Below are 20,166 nucleotides of genomic sequence, written 5' to 3'. Positions count from 1 at the left end.
GACTCGTAATGCATCAAGCGAATATACAAACATAAAAGAGTACACCGGCCTTTGCACAATTAAGATGCATACAACGAATACCAACACACACAAAAAAACACGCCTGCAAATAGTGAAATCATACAAGACCGAAATTATTTCTGGCGTAGAAACAAAAAGGAAAATAAGAGCCCCGAAGTGATCGACAAATACAATTACCATCGATACCAACCATCTCAGGACTACGATAAATATTGTTCAATAGCAATGCATTTGAAAGGGAACAACTCATAAGCGTCGCCGTCATTAGATCCAACCAACAAAGGCCCAATTATGAGTTTTCACCCCAAAGATCAAGTACGAGAAAACTCCAAGCAATCCAACAAGGTAGTGTGCAAAACACCGCCATTGCATCTACTGAATCTGACAAACACCATCTGGAAAATTGAATTTGTTCTTGTAAAATTATTTTCCAAAATTGTCTAGCCAAACAATGCATGATGTATTAATAAACCAGACAAACAATAAACATGACTATGGGCGTTCGTTAGTCGGGGCATACGTAATTCAATCCTAATCTTACTAAAGCTTTAAGAAGAAAAAAAATCTACTGTAGCTACTAGTACTGAACTGTAGAATCCTAGAGCTCGTCGTGTTCATCGTCTTCCTCGGCGGCGTCGTCATGGCCACCGCCAGTGTTCCCGTAAGCGGCGGCGAAGGCTGGGCTGCAGACATCCTCCAGCTCCTTGAGCTTCTTCGCGTAGCCGTCCTGGTCAGCGTCCGGGTTGGCCTCGAGCCACTCGCCGGCCTCCCTGGCCGCCTCCCTGACCCTCTCCCTGTCGGCGCCGTCCATCTTGGCCCCCAGCTCGCTGTCGGCTGTCGTCCGGGCACTGTAAACGTATGCCTCCAGCTTGTTTCGCGCGTCCACCTTGTCCCTCACCTTCCTGTCCTCCTCGGCGAACTCCTCCGCCTCTTGCACCATGCGCTCGATCTCCTCCTGGCTGATGCTACGACCGGCACTGCTGATCTCGATCTTCTCCGACCGGCCGGTGCCCTTGTCCGCCGCCCCGACGTGCAGGATGCCGTTCACATCCACCTCCAGGGTCACCTCGATCTGCGGCGTGCCCCTCGGCGCGGGCGCGATCCCGGTGAGGTCGAACTTGCCCGTCCTTTGTCATGCTCCGCTCGCCCTCGAACACCGTGATGGTCACCGTCGTCTGCCTGTCCTCGTAGGAGTAGATGGCACCGGCGGTCCGAAAACTTGCGCTGTGGATGCACTTAAGTCACGGTACTTGCAAACCGAAAAAATCCGTCATAGAACTTGCATTACGGGTACAGATAGGTCACACAGATCATTTGAACCGGCCAGCTGCCCGGTTTTCTCCCTCTAACGATTAAGCGCGATAAATTTGTTCACGACTTTAAAAATATATGTGATTCGTGACTTTAAAAAAATGTTCATGAACGATAAATTTGAAAATTATTTGTTCACGACTTTAAAAAAATGTTCGCGAACGTTTCAAAAAATATATTCATGATCCGTGACTTTAAAAAAATGTTTGCGAACAATAAATTAAAAATATTTGTGATTAGTGACTTTAAAAAAAGTTCAGGAACGAAAAATTTGAAAATGTTTTTGAATGATAAATTTAAAAATGTTCGTGAATGATTAATTTGAAAACTATTTATTCATGGCATTAAAAAAAGGTTGACAACGATAAATTTGAAAAATATTTGTGATTTGCGAACATTTGTTTTAAGTGGTGAACATTTAAAAAAATGTTTGTGATACGTGACTTTAAAAAAATGTTCTCGGATGATAAATAAAAAAATATTTATTAAAAATATTTGTGATTCGTGACTTTAAAAAATGTCCAGGAACGAAAATTTTGAAATGTGACCTATCTGCACCCGCAATGCAAGTTCTATGGCGGGTTTTTCTCGAAAATAGGACAGCTGGCCGGTTTAGATGGCATATGTGACCTATCTGCACCCGCAATGCAAGTTCTATGACGGGTTTTTCCAGTTTACAAGTACCATGACTTAAGTGCACCCGCAGCGCAAGTTCTCGGACTACCAGTGCCATTTCTTGGTTCTCTTGGTCGGGATCGGCGTATTTCGGGGGATCACGCTCGCCATCACGCCGCCAGCCGTCTCGATGCCGAGCGTCAACGGCGTCACGTCCAGCACCACAACCTTCTTGGCGTCGCCGCGCACGATGCCGCCCTGCACGGCCGCGCCATAGGCGACGGCCTCGTCGGGGTTGACGCCCTTGTGGGGCTCCTTGCCGCCGAAGTAGTCGCGGAGGAGCTGCTGCACCTTGGGGATCCTGGTGCTGCCGCCGACCAGCACCACCTCGTCGATGTCGCCCTTGGCCAGCCCGGCGTCTGCCATGGCCTTCTTCACGGGCACCATGGCCTTGCGGAAGAGGTCGGCGTTGAGCTCCTCGAAGCGGGCCCAGGTGAGTGGCTCCGACAGGTCGACACCGTCGGCCAGCGACTCGATCTCCACGTGGACCTGGAGCTGGGTGTTGAGCGCCCGCTTGGCGCGCTCGCACTCGCGGCGGAGCTTCCCGAGCGCGCGCGCGTCGCCGAAGATGTCGACGTCGTGCTCCCGCTTGATGAGCCGGATGAAGTGGTCCATGACGCGCTTGACGCGTCTACAATATCAAATCAACATCAATATATCCTTCATGCAATACCTTCAGCCGACCGATCGTGCGCGACCGTCCGCCGGTACCGTGTCCGTTGGATCGTCTGTTCATCACACGGACGAGAGCAACCCGCTCCGCGCCCACGTTTTGCGCAACTAGGCTCTTGTTGCATTCCCTGGACCGCAACAAGTAGTCAGCGCACAAACCACCGCTTGAAGCTGCCATGGCCACCGCGGAGCACCAGCGTGGCCTCGTCGAGCGCCGCCATCCCCAAGCCACACTACCGCGCAGCCGAGGTACCCCACGGCCGCTCCCTCTCTTTCTCTCGTTCCACTCGCCGCGCCTTTGCATCTAGCCGCGCCACCCCTGCAAGGTCACCGGTACCGGCCCGAAGCTCCATGGAAGGGATCGGGCTCGCCCGTCTCTGGACTCCACCACCGCCGCCAAGCTATGCATGGCCGCCACCGCCCGGATCTGCTCGTCCCCGGCCCTTCTCCGCACCTCGTTGTTCCCTAGCTATAACATGTTGCCATGTCATCCCAACATGTATAGTAGTTAGCTATAAAAAAGTACTACGTTATTACCATATGACCCATCTTACACTCTCACAAAGCTTCTTAGAGCATGTGCTATACTCTGCCGCAAATCTACAACCCGCTTGTCTTCTCTCTCCTCCAACTCAGTAAAAATATAATATTTAAAGTCTTACAACCGCCTATGTCACCGTATTATACATGCTCTCAGTGTGAGAGAGGGGGGCTATAAGTCAGAGAGAGAGGGGTAAATTGCAGTTTTGCAGAAAAGCCCATGAAACTTCAAATCATCATAACATTTTCTGTTAATCCAAATTGAATGAATATTTTTGAAAAATGACACTTATAAAAAAATGTTTCTGCCAAAACAATAAAAATCCACTTTACAATATTTTAAAATTCAAATTCAAACAGAATCATTTCAAACTTAAATAGGGTTTAACTTGCAAACTATAAATTCAAATTAAATGATCATTTGCAGAATAATTATAGTGAAATATTTTTTAAATAAACCTACTGCAATTCAAATTTAAATAATTTAAAATAGAAATTCAAATAAAGTTCTACAATACTCAATTCAGAAAATTCAAAGTTAATTGAGGTTATAACTTGTTAATCTTAAACTAATTTAGATAATTCATTTTACTTTATATTTCAAAAACAAAATTCAAATTTAGGAAATAACGTATGACATAATAAAAAAATTTAGGAAATTCAAATCTAATTTTAATTAAATTCAAATTAAATGGGACATATAGTTCGTTTTGCTAATTCAAATTAAATGAAATATTTTGCAAATGAATTCTTGAACCAACCTGGACCAGATGTGAATTCACTTAGACTTGAGTCAAACTTTTCAAATTTCAATTCAAATTTAAATTCGAACCTAACCTAAATCCAAATAAGTTTAAATCCTTATTTCAAATTTAATGAAACTTCAATCAAACCTTGAGTGTGAATTCAAATGAAACTTATATTATTGAAACCCTAACTCAAACCATTTCAATTCAACTCAAATTCAAATATGAACTCATATGTCAAACCTAATTCAAATTCAAACTAGAATCTAGTTTGAAACCAAAACCATTGACATGTGAAATCATTTTGAAACCAAATTCAAAACTTAAAAATGAATTTCAAACTCAAATCAAGTAAGTCAAGTTACATTTGAAATTCATTTCAACCAAACCCTAACCATCGTGGATGGAGCCATGTGAATTTAAAGTGATGCACTGCACATGTGTGGGAGGCTCCCCCTACATGATGTCAGATATATTTAAACTACACAACGACGATCGCTCCCCTTGCACACCCTTTCCATGTGGTGCCCGAACATCAACTCCCCGTTGATGTGCTTGTTCAGTTCCCTCCAATGGCGATCATTGTGTTGTGGTGTCTTCATGCTCTTGGTGTAGCCCCGTTTCATCTTTGCTCAAGGTGGCATAAGGTAGCTCTCTGATGACCCACAAGTATAGGGGATCTATCGTATTCCTTTCGATAAGTAAGAGTGTCGAACCCAACGAGGAGCAGAAGGAAATGACAAGCGGTTTTCAACAAGGTATTCTCTGCAAGCACTGAAATTATCAGTAACAGATAGTTGTGTGATAAGATAATTTATAACGGGTAACAAGTAAAAAAAGTAACTAGGGTGCAGCAAGGTGGCCCAATCCTTTTTGTAGCAAAGTACAAGCCTCGAAGAAATCTTATATAAAGTAAAGCGCTCCCGAGGACACATGGGAATTACTGTCAAGTTAGTTTTCATCATGCTCATATGATTCACGTTCGTTACTTTGATAATTTGATATGTGGGTGGACCGGTGCTTGGGTGCTGCCCTTTCTTGGACAAGCCTCCCACTTATGATTAACCTCTCTCGCAAGCATCCGCAACTATGAAAGAAGAATTAAGATAAATCTAACCATAGCATGAAACATATGGATCCAAATCAGCTCCTTACGAAGCAACGCATAAACTAGGGTTTAAGCTTCTGTCACTCTAGCAACCCATCATCTACTTATTACTTCCCAATGCCTTCCCCTAGGCCCAAACAATGGTGAAGTGTCATATAGTCGATGTTCACATAACACCACTAGAGGAGAGACAACATACATCTCATCAAAATATCGAACGAATACCAAATTCACATGATTACTTATAACAAGACTTCTCCCTTGTCCTCAGAACAAACGTAACTACTCACAAAGCATATTCATGTTCATAATCAGAGGAGTATTGAATAGCATTAAGGATCTGAACATAATCTTCCACTGAATAAACCAACTAGCATCAACTAGAAGGAATAATCAACACTACTAGCAACCCACATGTACCAATCTGACGTTTTGAGACAAAGATCGGATACAAGAGATGAACTACGGTTTGAGAGGAGATGGTGCTGGTGAAGATGTTGATGGAGATTGACCCCCTCTCGATGAGAGGATCGTTGGTGATGACGATGGCTTCGATTTCCCCCTTTGGTAGGGAAGTTTCCCTGGCAGAACAGCTTCGCCGAAGCCCTAGATTGGTTCTGCCCAAGTTCCGCCTCGAGACGGCGGCGCTTTGTCCCGAAAGCTTCCTCTTGATTTTTTCCAGGTAGAACCCTTCATATAGCACAAGATGAGCACCGGGGGCCTGCCAGGTGGGCGGCAAGGTAGGGGGCGCCCCTAGGGGGGTAGGGTGCGCCCCCACCCTTGTGGTTTCCTTGTGGGTCCCCTCTGGTACTTTCTTCGCCCAATATTTTTTATATATTCCAAAATAATTCTCCATGAAGTTTCAGGACTTTTGGAGTTGTGCAGAATTGGTTTCTCAGATTTGCTCCTTTTCTAGTCCAGAATTCCAGCTGCCGGCATTCTCCCTCTTTGTGTAAACCTTGTAAAATAAGAGAGAAAGGGCATAAGTATTGTGCCATAATGTGTAATAACAACCCATAATGCAATAAATATCATTATAAAAGCATGATGCAAAATGGACGTATCAACTCCCCCAAGCTTAGAACTTGCAAAGCGAAAGCCGAAATCGAAAAATATGTCCACATGTTTAGAGATAGAGGTGTCGATAAAATAAAATTCGGACATGAGGGCATCATGATCATCTTTAGAACAGCAACATATATTGTCATATAATTTGTTATGCCAAAGTAACCACTCGTTCACAAGGTAAAGTATGAATCAGAAACTTCATTGAAAACTAACAAACTATGATCTCAGTAATTGAGGCAATTTCAATTAATCATAACATCGGAAAGAGTCAATACAAGAGCTTTTCAGCAAGTCCACATACTCAACTATCATTGAATATTTCACAATTGCTAACATTCACGCGATACTTATGAGTCCAAAGTTTCAGTCAGACACAGAGAAAGATAGGGGCTTATAGTTTCGCCTCCCAACCTTTTACCTCAAGGGTAATGTCAACAATAATACTTTTGATAACCTACATCCTAGTGGATACATATATCTGGATCTTTCTCCAACACATAGTGCTTTCCAAAAAGAAAAGGTGTAAAAAGGAAAGGTGAAGATCACCATGACTCTTCTATAAGGCTAGAAGATCAAATATAGGCCCTTCGCAGAGGGAAGCAGAGGTTGTCATGCGCTTTTATGGTTGGATGCACAAAATCTTAATGCAAAAGAACGTCACTGTATATTGCTGCTTGTGATAAAGAACTTTATTATGCAGTCTGTCACTTTTATTTCTTCCATATCACAAGTTCGTATAAAGCTTATTTTCTTCACACTAATAGATCATACATATTTAGAGAGGAATTTTTATTGCTTGCGCCGATGACAACTTACTTGAAGGATCTTACTCAATCCATAGGTAGGTATGATGGAATCGCATGGCAAAACTGGTTTAAGGGATGTTTGGAAGCACAAGTAGTATCTCTACTTGGTGCAAAGGATTTGGCTAGCATAAGAGAGGAAGGCAAGCTCAACATGTTGGAGGATCCATAACAATATAACTTCTATTCGGGTATAAGAAAATATAACCCATTATGTTGTCTTCCTTGTCCAACATCAACCTTTTGGCATGTCATATTTTAATGAGTGCTCACGATTACAAAAGATGTCAAGGATAGTATATTTATATGTGAAGCCTCTCTTTCTTTATTACTTCCTATTAATTGCAACAATGACTAAAACTATGTTTGTCAACTCTCAATAACTTTTATTCATCATACTCTTTATATGTGAAGTGATCACTCTCCATAAGATCATTATATGATCTTTTTATTTCTTTTTATTCTTTCTCTTATTTTATTCCCTCAAGATCATAGCAAGAAAGGAAAGCCCTCAACTCAAAACTACTCTTTATTATATAACTCATGGACCCGATTACATAGATAGACCTCGAAACAAAACTCAAAGATAGATCGTACTAAAAACTTTATTCTACTAGATCAAGATATAACCAAAAGGATAGAACTAAGAAAAACGATAAAGGTAAAGGTGTGATGGTGATACGATACCGGGGCACCTCCCCCAAGCTTGGCAGTTGCCAAGGGGAGTGCCCATACCCATGTTTTTAGGTCTCTTTCTTCGGAGGTGGTGATGTGATATTCTTGGCGATGATGCCCCTTAGGATGCGATTCTCCCTCGAGCTTATTATTTTGCTGCTTAAGATCCATTATTTCCTTGCGAAGTTTACCCGTGACGGCTAGAGCTCCAATCACCCATGGATGTTTCATAGCTGCGGGGGAAAAGCAACACTCTTTATCATATTTTCATAAGAGAGAAATCTAGCATTGGGAGGGATGACCGAATTTGGTATCGCTGAGCTCTAAAGTTCCTCCAGCATGAATCCAGATTGAAGACGAGAGGTAACATCTTGATCCTCCATGGCATCCACCCTTTTCAAGTCAGCCTCCATCTCTTCCTCCGTTGGTTACCCGAAGTGGTCAGCTTCGCTGTTTGCTCTTGGGTCTGGTGTCGGATGAGAGACACGACTCTCCCCCGACCGACTCTTGCGAAGACATCTTGCTCTAAATCTGCTGCAGAAACAACTCAACACAAAAAACAGAAGATATTGTTGTGGTACGCTGGTCAAAACCTTCGGGAGATTATATAATGAATTTTTACCGACCAAAAGAAGTATTGTGCAAGAAAACGGAGTCCGGAGGGCACACGAGGTGGCGGCAAGGTACAGGGGCACGCCCAAGGGGGTAGGGTGCACCCTCCTGCCTTGCCGCTTCCTCATGCACTCTTCGGACTACTTTTAATTTTCCTAATTTTCTAAATATTCCAAAACGGAGAAAAAATGCCATTGGAAACATTTTGGAGTCGGTTTACTTACCGTTCCACATACATATTCCTTTTCGGAGTCTGAAACGTTCTGGAAAGTGTCCCTTATGTGCTCCTCCGGTGTTATGGTATTAATTATATTGGTCTCAATATTTATGGGAGTACCTGAGATATAGTGCTTGATTCTTTGACCGTTTACCACCTTTGGATATGTGCCTTCGGCGTTGTTGATCTTGATGGCACCAGAACGATAAACCTCCTCGATAATGTAAGGACCTTCCCATTTAGAGAGAAGCTTTCCTGCAAAAAAATCTTAAACGAGAGTTGTATAGGAAAATATGATCACCTACATTAAACTCACGCTTTTGTATCCTTTTGTCATGCCATCTTTTAAATTTTCTTTAAACAACTTGGCATTCTCATAGGCTTGGGTTCTTCATTCATCAAGCGAGCTTATGTCAAATAACCTCTTCTCACCGACAAGTTTGAAATCATAGATGAGCTCTTTGATTGCCCAATAAGCTTTATGTTCTAGTTCAAGAGGTAAGTGACATGCTTTTCCATAGAGCATTTTATACGGAGACATACCCATAGGATTTTATAAGCAGTTCTATAAGACCATAATGCATCATCAAGTTTCTTAGACCAATTCTTTCTAGATCTATTAACAGTCTTTTGCAAAATCAATTTAATCTCTCTATTGCTCAATTCTACTTGCCCGCTAGACTCAGGATGATAAGGAGATGCAATTCTATGGTTGACATCATATTTAGCAAGCATTTTACGGAAAGCACCATGAATAAAATGTGAACCACCATCAGTCATTAAATATCTAGGGACTCCAAACCTCGGAAAATAACTTCTAAAAGCATCTTAATAAAAGTGTTATAATCAGCCCTACTAGTTGGAATAGCTTCTACCCACTTAGTAACGTAATAAACAGCAACTAAAATATATGTATACCCATTAGAGGAAGGAAAAGGTCCCATATAATCAAAGCCCCAAACATCAAATGGTTCAATAACAAGTGAATAATTCATAGGCATTTCCTGACGTCTACTAATATTGCCAATCCTCTGGTATTCATCACAAGACAAGACAAACTTACGAGCATCCTTGAAGAGAGTAGGCCAATAAAAACCAGATTGTAATACCTTGTGTGCAGTTCTATCTCCCGTGTGGTGTCCTCCATAGGCCTCGAAGTGACACTTGCGTACGATCTGTTCCTGTTCATGCTCAGGTACACAACGTCTAATAACACCATCTACTCCTTTATAAAGATGTGGGTCATCCCAAAAGTAATGTCTTAAATAATAGAAAAACTTTTTCTTTTGCTGGTATGTGAAACTAGGTGGTATAAACTTAGCAACAATGTAATTAGCATAATCAGCCTACCATGGAGTATTACGAGAAGCATTTACGACAGCTAATTGCTCATCAGGAAAGCTATCATCAATAGGTAGTGGGTCATCAAGAACATTTTCTAACCTAGATAAGTTATCTGCAACAGGGTTGTCAGCTCCCTTTCTATCAATAATATGCAAATCAAATTCTTGTACAAGAGAACCCATCTAATAAGTCTAGGCTTAGCACCTTTCTTTTCCATAAGGTATTTAATAGCAGCATGATCAGTGTGAACAGTTACTTTGGAATCAACAATATAAGATCTGAACTTATCACAAGCAAAAACAACTGCTAAAAATTCGTTTTCAGTAGTAGCATAATTTCTCTGGGCACTATCTAGAGTTTTACTAGCATAATGAATAACTTTCAATTTCTTATCAACTATTTGCCCTAGAACAGCACCAACAACATAATCACTAGCATCGCACATAATTTCAAAGGGTAAATTCCAATCAGGTGGCTAAACAATAGGTGCAGAAATCAAGGCTTTCTTAAGTATTTCAAATGCTTCTACACAATCATCATCAAAAACAAAAGGAACATCTTTTTGCAAGAGATTAGTGAGAGGCCTAGAAATTTTAGAGAAGTATTTGATAAACCTCCTATAGAAACCAGCATGACCAAGGAAACTTCTTATACCTTTGATATCTTTAGGACATGACATCTTTTCAATAGCATCTACTTTAGCTTTATCAACTTCAATACCTCTTTCAGAAATTTTATGCCCCAAGACAATACCTTCAAACCATAAAGTGACACTTCTCCCAATTCAAGACAAGATTAGTTTATTCACATCTCTGCAAAACTCGATCAAGGTTGCTTAAGCAATCATCAAAAGAAGTTTCGTAAATGGAGAAATCATCCATGAAAACCTCAACAATCTTTTCACAAAAGTCAGAGAATATAGCAGTCATACATCTTTGAAAGGTAGCACATGCATTGCATAAACCAAAAGGCATACGTCTATAGGCAAAAGTACCGAAAGGGCAAGTAAAAGTGGTTTTTTCTTGATCTTGTTTAGACACATGTATTTGAGAAAAAACAGAATAACCATCTAGAAAGTAGAAATGTGTATGTTTGGACAGTCTTTCTAGCATTTGATCAATAAAAGGTAGAGTTTAATGATCTTTTCTAGTAGCTTTGTTTAATTTGCGAAAATCAATTACCATTCTATAGCCTGTAACAATTCTTTGTGGAATCAATTCATTCTTATCATTAGGAACAACAGTAATACATCCCTTCTTAGGGACACAATGAACGGGACTTACCCATCTACTATCAGCAAAAGGATAAATTATACCTGCCTCCAGAAGCTTTAGTATTTCATTTCTTACCACTTCTTTCATCTTAGGATTTAACCGTCGTTGATGATCAACAACTGGTTTAGCATCGGGCTCCATATTAATTTTGTGCTGACATAGAGTGGGACTAATGCCCTTACACTACAAAAAAAGACACATCTGTGACATTTTGGGCCGAACAAATTTTTTTCTGTCATACATATGACACTTCTATGACGATAATTGTGACAAAACCTGGTATCATCATAGATGCGGTGGGCTCCTACTTCTATGACAAAAAATCATGACATAAAATGGGCTTTTCATCCTGGGCGGGCCGGAGACGCAGCTGCATGACATTCTTTGGGCCGTCCATGACGGAAAAAACCGTGGTAGAAGCGAGGGCAGGGAAAATATCGGGGAGTCCCCGATTACAGTGGGTGGTCGGGGGCCGAGTGATGCGCGTTTCTCTCATACGTACGCGCGTGTGTGCGAGGCGTTGGGCTCTAACTAAACCCAAGCGAGGGGTTGGGATCTAACTGAACCCGAGCGATTGCACTGTAGGCTACGCGTTACTGAACCCGAGCGATCGATCGATGGCTGTTAACTGAACTCGATCGAGTGATTCCTTCGCTACTGCTGCTAACTGAAGCCGATCGATGCTGCCTCTGGATGAACAGTGAGCATTGCGGGGGGGTTTGGATGAACAATTCCCGATGGGGGTGGATGAACAGGATCCTGTGGTGTTGCCTCTGGATGAACAGTACCGCGATCGATCGAGCCGGTTGGGGCTGGATGAACAGGACCCGGTGGAGGGCTGGATGAACAGGACCACCCCGTGGAGGGCAGGATGAATAGTAGCCCGTGGAGGGGTGGTTGAACAGGAGCCCGTGGAGAGGGCTGGTTGAAGAGTAGCCGGTGGAGTAGCGTGCGGTGGAGGCTGGATGAATAGGAGCCCGTGGATGAACAGTCGCAGGTGGAGGCTGGAGGAGGTCGACGGTGGATGAACAGTAGCCCGTGGAGGCTGGAGGGGTTCGACGGTGGAGATGAACAGTATCCCGTGGAGTCCCGTTTTGCGGTACGCCACACCCCTCCCGATGAACAGGACCCCGTTTCGACCGTAGCGCTCCAACACAAGTCCATTTCCTCCGTTTTGCGGTACGCCACACCCCTCCCGATGAACAGGACCCCCGTTTCGACCGTAGGAGGTCCGTTTCCTCCGTTTTGCGGTACGTCAGACCCCTCCCGATGAACAAGATCCCGTTTCGAACATGGCTGGTCGAACACAAGGCTGTTTCCTTCGTTCTGCGGTATGTCAGGCCTCGTTTCCATCGCCTGTTCCGTCCAAGCCCTCCCGATGAACACGACCACGCATTCCGTTGCCTCCCCATGAACACGACGACAACGCTATTTCTCCATTCCGACCCAGCCATGTACACGAGCCCTGGCTGTACGTATGCGCGAGTAGGCGTTTGAGACCCCGCCCGTATGTACACATACGTGGCCGTATTTTCTTTCTTGCACCCTGCCCGATGTACGTACGTGTACATGCTACGTGCGCGCCTCTACATCGACCAGTGTATATGTACGTACACGTTCGCGACCAGAATGACAACGCTACATACGCTTTGACCAGGTGGGTCCCGACTGTCAGGCACTTCCCTGCGTGCGAAGATGTAGCTGGTGGGTCCCAACAGTCAGGGGGAAACATTTTTTTCTCGAAATACAGTGGCCCGTCTGGTGGGTCCCAACTGTCAGGTGGAGGAATCATTATTTTCCGCGTAATAAGGAGGCACTTCTTTGCTGCAGCCGTGGACCCAGCTGTCAGCCTCTCCACGTACAGTCCACGTCCGATGGAAGTCGTTCCTTGACCATGTTGACCACGCCGCGCCGAGAGCAGCAGGGCGGTGGACGATGGCGAGGCCTAGGAAGGGGACGACGGGGAGCTGGGGAAGACGCGATAGTGGAAGCCCGCGCGGAGAGGAGTACGAGGGTTCACTGGTTCGGCTGCGGTGTGAGGCTGCCGTCGCCGTAGGACCTGACCAGCGGTGGGAATAGTAGGGGCGGTGAGGCCTCCGCGGCAGCATAGCCACCCACGGGAGGTAGGAGCATGCGGCACGACCGGCGCTGCTTTGGGCGGCTGGAGCAAGAAGACCAGAGGTTGAAGAAGCACTACGACCGTTGGATGGACATCGTACGGTCACTCGTGCTAGAATCGTTCATATTGACTAAAGTTGACAAAGGCCCCCGTCCCAGTCAACTTAGTAGGCCAACAAGTTAGCCTCCCACCATGGTGGGTCCCAGCTAGCAGGGGGAGTATTCATTTTTTTTGTGCGTAATAAGGAGGCACTTCCGGTGGGTCCGAGCTGACAGCGGGGGGAATGTTTTTTTCGCGAAATACGCTGGCCCGTCTAGTGGGTCCCAGCAGTCAGGGGGGAAACATTTTTTTCGCGAAATAATGTGGCCCGTCCGGTGGGTCCCTGCTATCAGGTGGAGGAATAATTGTTTTGGGCGTAATAAGGAGGCACTTCCTTGCGGCCGCCTGGACCCAGCTATCAGCCTCTCCATGTACAGTACTCTTCCGATGGAAGTCAGTCGTTGACCACGTTGACCACGCCGCGCCGAGAGCACCAGGGCGGTGGACGACGGCGAGGACTAGGAAGGGGACGACTCGGATCCGGGGAAGCCGCAGCAGTGGATGTCCACGCGAAGAGGAGTAAGAGGGTTCACTGGTTCGGCTGCGGTGTGAGGCTGCTGTCGCCGTAGAATAACAGGGGGTGTGGGTGAGTAGAGGGATGGCCTGGCCAGCGGTGGGAGTAGTAGGGGGCGGTGAGGCCTCCGCGGCATCACAGCCGGCCACGGGAGGCAGGAGCACGCGGCAAGACCGGCGCTGGTTTGGGCGGATGGAGCAAGAAGACCACATGTTGAAGAAGCACTACGGCCGTTGGATGAACATCGTACGGTAACAGGAGCTAGAATCGTTCATATTGACTAAGTTAACAAAGCCCTCCGTCCCCTTCAACTTGGTAGGTCCACAAGTCAGCCTCCCACTATGCTGGGTTCCAGCTGGCAGGGGAATATTCATTTTTTGTGCGTAATAAGGAGGCACTTCCTTGCGTGCGAAGATAGCTGGTGAGTCCGACATGTCAGCGGGGGGCACGTTATTTTCGCGAAATATAGAGGCCCTTCCAGTGGGTCCCAGATGTCAGGTGGAGGAATCATTATTTTGTGCGTAATAAGGAGGCATTTCCTTGTGTGTGGCCATGGACCCAGCTGTCAGCCTCTCCACGCACAGTCTACTTCCGATGGTGTCGTTCGTTGACCATGTTGACCACGCCGTGCCGAGCGCATCCAAGGTGGTGGACTACGGCGAGGCCCCGGATAACAACGAGCCGGAGATGGGAAGACGCGGGAGTAGAGTCGCAGACAGAGAGGTGTACGAGGGTTAACTGGTTCTAGTGCGGTGTGGTTCGGCAGTCGGTGGAGAAGAACAGGAGGTGTGGAGGTGTGGAGGGACGGCCTGGCCAACGGTGGAGTAGCGCTTCATAGCGAAGCGTGCTAAGCAGAGCTGCTAGCAGCAGGAGGCGGGAGGTGGTCCCGGTGGCGCTGGGGGAAGAAGACGAGATATTGAAGATGGATGCCGGTCGTTGGATGTAACTCCAACGGCTAACATGTCAGAATCATTTGTTGACTAAATTGACAACGACGTGCATTGGCTTCGACCTATTGGCCCACATTTCAGCCTCCAAAAATGTGGCACGTATTCAACCCATTTTTTCAGAATTTACAGTCTTTTTTTTGCGCGGTAGAATTTACAGTCAATTTGATATTTTTTTTGAATTACAGCCATTAGCTGGGCTGGGTGAACAAATAATGTAGCATCCATGCGGCCCGTTTATTTTATTTCCTAAAAAATTACAGTCCATTTGCACTTTCTCAAAATACACGATTTTGTTGGGCTGATTCTAATTATAATGTTGGGTTGGGCCAGCAATGTTATCAAAAAATAAAAAGGGGCTGAGCATTTTATTATAAATATATTTAAATAATAAGTGATATTATTACATTCGTCCTTAAATCTTACCAAGCTTTTGTACACAATCACTAGGATTTTCGTGCCAAAACAATCCAGGATTTTATTTGTTAAGAAATTATTTTTATAAGTTAATAAGATGTGGGATATTGTTTTCTTACATATGTAAGTATCTGTTAAATATATGATGACAATAAAAATAATATATAATAACATATAATTTTTTTTAGAAAAACAAGGAGCATCTCCCTGGTTCCATTGCTGAGAACGAAACCATAACATATTCTGATACAGCAGCTCAAAGAGTAGTTCGAAAGCAAAGGTAGAAAAGCTACAAACTAGGGGGGGTGGATGAACAAGTTCTCTTAATAACACAAATCACCCGAGCGGTGCCAAAGGCAGAGCGAATAGAGCACTCAAATGACACAAGGAGGGTCCAGCGAAGCCTTCATGGTCTTCAGCCGAGGGGCCATGTCAGTCTGCGGCGACCAGTAAGCAAGCGGAGACACCGGGCTGGAAGGCGTAGCATGGTGGATGTCCCTCTTTTTCGGCGCCAGGTCCCCACCATCTTCATCAGAGATCTTGAGACGAGCCCACGGGTCCAGCCCCAGAGCAGGTCGAGCCTTGTTCAGCCACAAGTGATCGCCAACGGTTTCTGGAGGGATCTTGTTAGGATTTCCACGAAGCTCATCAACTTGTCCTTGTCTGATCCGGAGGAGAGAATCGCCCAGTTCCTCACCATGTTCCTGATCAACCTCAAGACCTGCGGAATGGAAATCCAGGAGGTGTTACTGAAAATCATAGAATTTCTATATTTCCAGAGGCACCAAAGGACAGCTGAGCTAACAGTGTTTAAAATTGAGCACTATTGGTAGCAATCCAGAATCTAGCGACAGATTCGAAGGATGAGCCAATCTGACTAGAGAAATATTCCTCAATGTGGGCCCAGAGATGTTTAGCAACTATACATTCAAAAAATAGGTGAGAACAAGACTCTTGTTCCAAGCAGTAAACACAATCAAGGGGTTTGATGATGTGTCTCTTCCTAAGGTTATCCCTAGTCATCAATTTGTTTTTGGAGAGAAGCCAGAGAAATACATGAATTTTAGGGGGAACTCTCAATTTCCAGACAGTAGGGATAAACAAGGGTTGAACCCCTCTAAAGTTGATAACATGACAGAGGGAGCTGGATGAATACTTCCCCTTATTGTCCAGCTGCCAAATCAGGGCATCCGGCTCGTCAGTAAAGGTAATGCTTTTGGCAATTTCCTCCCACTGGAACCATTGTTCCATGAGACTATCACTAAAGTTCCTTCTAAAAGAGAGTTTTAGGCATTGACCATCCCAAACTTCATTGACACTTTTGTTAAGCTCATTGCAGACAGAGTAAATAGGTCAAAATTGGACTGCTAGGGGGGATGTGCCAAACCAAGTATCTTCCTAGAACCTGGTTCTGCTCTCATCCCCTATGTTCCATCTGTAGCCAAATTTCACAGCATGCATAATAGATTTTAATCCTTTCCAGAATCTAGAGGTCTTAGGGTTGGAGGAAGGGACAAAAATATTAGGTTTATTTCCTAGGTATTTATGGGCAATAAGAAGCTTCCAGGGTTTCAGGTCTTCCTCATAGAACCTTTTAATCCAAGACCCTAGAAGACAGATGTTAATTTCTTGGAGGTTAGGTATGCCTAGGCCTCCAAAATCTTTTTTCATAGAGACTAGGGCCCAATTAGCAAGGTGTAGCTTCCTATTTCCCTCAAAATCATTCCACAAGTAATGAGACATCTGAGAATTGATGAGGTTCACTGCCCATTTAGGGAACTTGAAGAAGGAGAGGAGATACACTAGAATGCTAGCCAAACAAGCTTGTATGAGGATCAATCTACCTTTGTAAGAGAGAAGTTTGCCCCTCCGCCCAGCAATCCTTTTAATGATTTTATCCAGAAGGGGTTGGATATCCTCTCTCCTTAGTTTATCATAGTGGAGAGGGATACCTAGGTACTTAATGGGGAAGTTACCTTTATTACAGACTAGAATAGAGAGGAAGTCAGCTAACTCCTGATCATCCATGTTGATAGGGATGAGTTCACTTTTAGAGTAGTTGATTCTCATGCCTGAGACTTGTTCAAAACAGGTTAGAACAGTTTTCAGATTGCTAGCATGTGTGGAGTCATTGTCTAAGAAAAGGATGGTATCATCTGCATATTGAAGGCAGATGATGCCACCAGGGCAGACCTCAGGACAGAGCCCTGCAATCAGACTATGATCAGCAGCTTTGCTCAGCATTTTAGTAAGAACGTCCACTACTAAATTAAACAAAAGCGGGGAGATGGGGTCACCTTGCCTAAGGCCTTTACCAGCAAGGAAAAAATCACTTCCATAGTTATTTAACTTGACCCCAACAGACCCCCCATGAGTAAGTTGCTGGATCCAACTCTCCTCTATGAAAGGCTTGGAAAAGATCTAAGAGATCATTTTTCACCAAGTCCCAAAAATGCTGGTAGAACAAGAAGGGAATCCCATCAGGACCAGGAGCCCCATCAGGATAAGAGCTAAAAATGGTTTCCTTCACCTCTGTCTCTGAAAAAGGGGCTTCTAGCAGCTCATTTTCAGCAGGAGAGACTTTTTCAGAAGCAGAGAAAAAATTGTTTTGTAGAGAGAACCCAGAAGGGTTTTCTTTCTTAAACAGGTCTTTATAGAAGTCACTAGCCACTTTCAGCATCTCATCTACCTCAGTAACAGGGCCATTAGGGCCATCAAGGGAGTGAATGAGGGTTTTCCTCCTCCTCTGGTTAGCTACTGGATGGAAGTAAGCAGTATTTTTATCACCCTCCTTAATGTTCCTATCTCTAGACCTTTGTTTGGCTTTGATTTCTTCTTGAAGCCAAATTTTCTTGAGCTCTCCATGGACAAAGTTTAATCTATTAGTCTCAGCCTCAGAGAGGTCAGTGGTTTCTGCCTTAATATCTAGAGAATCAAACTCAAGGAGGAGAAGCCTTTTGTATCTTCTAAGATTAGCTTCCTCATTGGAGTTCCACCCTTTGGTAGTTCTTCTAAATCTCCTGATTTTGATCTGCCAATTTTCTAGGGGGCAGTTGCTCCGAGTAGGCTCATTCCAGATTTTCCTGACTAGCTCAGTAAAATCTTCTCTAACCAACAACCACTTTTCAAATTTAAAACTATTGCTCTTTGGAGTTTGGTTAAGACCAGAGTCCCAGAGCAAAGGAGTGTGGTCACTACCACATCTGGGCAGAGCTCTACAACTAGAAAGGGGAAAGAAACTATCTAATTCTGTGTCACAGAAAATTCTGTCAATGGTGGACATAATCCTGGAGCAGCACTTCCAACATATCTAGCAGAACTGTGGGTTTTCCTTCTGACAGGGAAATTCTCAACTTTATGGGTAACCATTTTGCAAATAAAACAATTCTTGGGCTTGACACATTTATCCAAATGATGCCCTGGTTCCCCAAAGTTGTAGCAGATCACCTCAGAGTATGCCATAAGGCCCGAAGCAGGGGCAGGAGCAGTTTTCTGGATGTCCTATCTCTTCTTTTGCTGATTCTTGCCTTGAGATTTCCCACTGATCTGAGAGTCAGAACCATCAGCAGATTGATCTTGGTCAATTACAGGAGCCTGCCCAGATTGTGCCCCCATTTGGGGCGGAGATGGGCCGTACCACTGCCCAACCGGCGCTCCCCCCCATTGTGATAGGGGAAATTCATCGGAGTTCCTGGTTCCTTCTCATCCTCCAGCCAGATGTTGTCTCTCAGGAAGCAGAAACAACCACCAGACAGCTCAATTGAAGCAGATTGCAAGCCTAATTTCAATCTTCTACAGGTTTGGGGGAGAGGTAAGGTAGGGGATCCACCTGCTCCGGCTCCGGTGGCGTGCTGGTGGGCAGGAGTCCAGTCAAGCATTCCCATCTTGCAGCACGGCGTGGATCTCCTGAATTCACTTCTCCTTTCGCCCATCGAACGAACGCAATCGGTGGCTCACTGGGGTGGGGCATCCTGTGCTTCTCTGAGAAATCTCCTTCGAAGTAGATCCGTAGGGCTAGATTCAGCAGCTCCCAATCCACATGATCCTTGCACATCCGAGCATACCTGCGCGAGTGAGAGAACTGATTTGGTCCCTCCTCGGCTTCCTCCCTCGCAGCTTCCTCCTCTACTTCCCTACATTCGCGCGTGCACTGGGTCCAGGAGAGAGCGTCGTCGCGGATCCGCATCGCCCGCTCCCTCCATCTCCTCCCTCAAGTCTCCCGCAGCACCACCGGCGCGACGAAGTCGAGCGGCTGGAGCATCCGCGGGAAGGCTTTGTAGACATGTGGGAGATGCATCTTGTACATGTGCCTGTCTTCCAGCCATTCCCCCGTGGATATGGCCAGCGACTCCATGGGGCGCGCGAGCGGACTTGCTGAGGGGGGCAGGCGTGCCCGGAGTCAGGAGGCGGGGGGTGGCGGCGAGATCTATGGCGGCGGCGAGGGTGGAGGTAGTGGCGGGGGCGGCGGCGAGGGTGGAGGTAGTGGCGGGGGCGGCGGCGAGGGTGGAGGTGGTGGCGGGGGCGAAGGGGATCGCGAGAGCGGTCATCTATTTGCCAATTACTCCCTCCTTTTCGATTTATAGGGCTCAATTCAAAAATCTCACCAACCAAGGTAGATGATGAATGGTGGAATACTTTTTGTAGTTTGCAAAAGCACCTAATTAATGCACTTGTTTTCCTCAAAAAATTATGTTTATCAATGCATAAATTGCAATTTTCTCTTAATACTTGCATGCAATGATTTAATGCACCTTGGAATCTGAACATGTGATGGAAAACAACCAAATTGAGCCTTATAAAATGGAAAAACTAAAATTTTGAGATAAGCCCTATAAACCGAAAAGGAGGGAGTATGTGAACTAAACAGTCAACATATAAAATAATTTAAATATATATAATATAGTTAGAAGGGAAACATAAGTTGGACCTGGTGTTCCTATTCTTATATAGAAAAATAGAACAGACCTCTGCGTTTTCTTCAAAAAAAAAATACATAAATTGGGC

The 20,166-nt window shown here is 44.9% G+C and overlaps 1 pseudogene; it reads right to left on the bottom strand.

Annotated features, from left to right (window-relative positions):
* Positions 1-619: 619 nt before the first annotated feature.
* LOC147985924 (luminal-binding protein 8-like) lies at positions 620-2,409 on the bottom strand (annotated as a pseudogene).
* Between the last annotated feature and the right edge of the window lie 17,757 nt (positions 2,410-20,166).

The sequence above is a fragment of the Triticum urartu genome, chromosome 2A (genome assembly GCF_056163025.1).
Source record: "Triticum urartu cultivar PI428250 chromosome 2A, HENAU_Tu73, whole genome shotgun sequence".
NCBI lineage: Eukaryota > Viridiplantae > Streptophyta > Magnoliopsida > Poales > Poaceae > Triticum > Triticum urartu.
The sequence above is the reverse complement of the archived record's forward strand: the minus strand, read 5'-3'. Positions and strand labels throughout refer to the sequence as shown.